We start from the raw sequence: 584 nt of genomic DNA, 5'->3' as shown, positions 1-584 counted from the left end.
CCTCATCCCCCTTCCCCCTCATCCCCCTTCCCCCTCATCCCCCTCCCCCTCATCCCCTTCCCCTCATCCCCTTCCCCCTCATCCCCCTTCCCCCTCATCCCCCTTCCCCCTTTCTCCTCATCCCCCTTCCCCCTTTCTCCTCATCCCCCTTCCCCCTTTCCTCCTCATCCCCCTTCCCCCTTTCTCCTCATCCCCCTTCCCCCTTTCTCCTCATCCCCCTTCCCCCTTTCTCCTCACCCCTCTCATCCCCCTTCCCCTTTCTCCTCATCCCCCTTCCCCCTTTCTCCTCATCCCCCTTCCCCCTTTCTCCTCTTCCCCCTTCTCCTCATCCCCCTTCCCCCTTCTCCTCATCCCCCTTCCCCCTTCTCCTCATCCCCCTTCCCCCTTCTCCTCATCCCCCTTCCCCCTTCTCCTCATCCCCCTTCCCCCTTCTCCTCATCCCCCTTCCCCCTTCTCCTCATCCCCCTTCCCCCTTCTCCTCATCCCCCTTCCCCCTTCTCCTCATCCCCCTTCCCCCTTCTCCTCATCCCCCTTCCCCCTTCTCCTCATCCCCCTTCCCCCTTCTCCTCATCCCCCTTCCCCCT

Source organism: Pristiophorus japonicus, chromosome 4 (assembly GCF_044704955.1).
Source record: "Pristiophorus japonicus isolate sPriJap1 chromosome 4, sPriJap1.hap1, whole genome shotgun sequence".
NCBI classification, from domain to species: Eukaryota; Metazoa; Chordata; class Chondrichthyes; family Pristiophoridae; genus Pristiophorus; species Pristiophorus japonicus.
The sequence above is the reverse complement of the archived record's forward strand: the minus strand, read 5'-3'. Positions refer to the sequence as shown.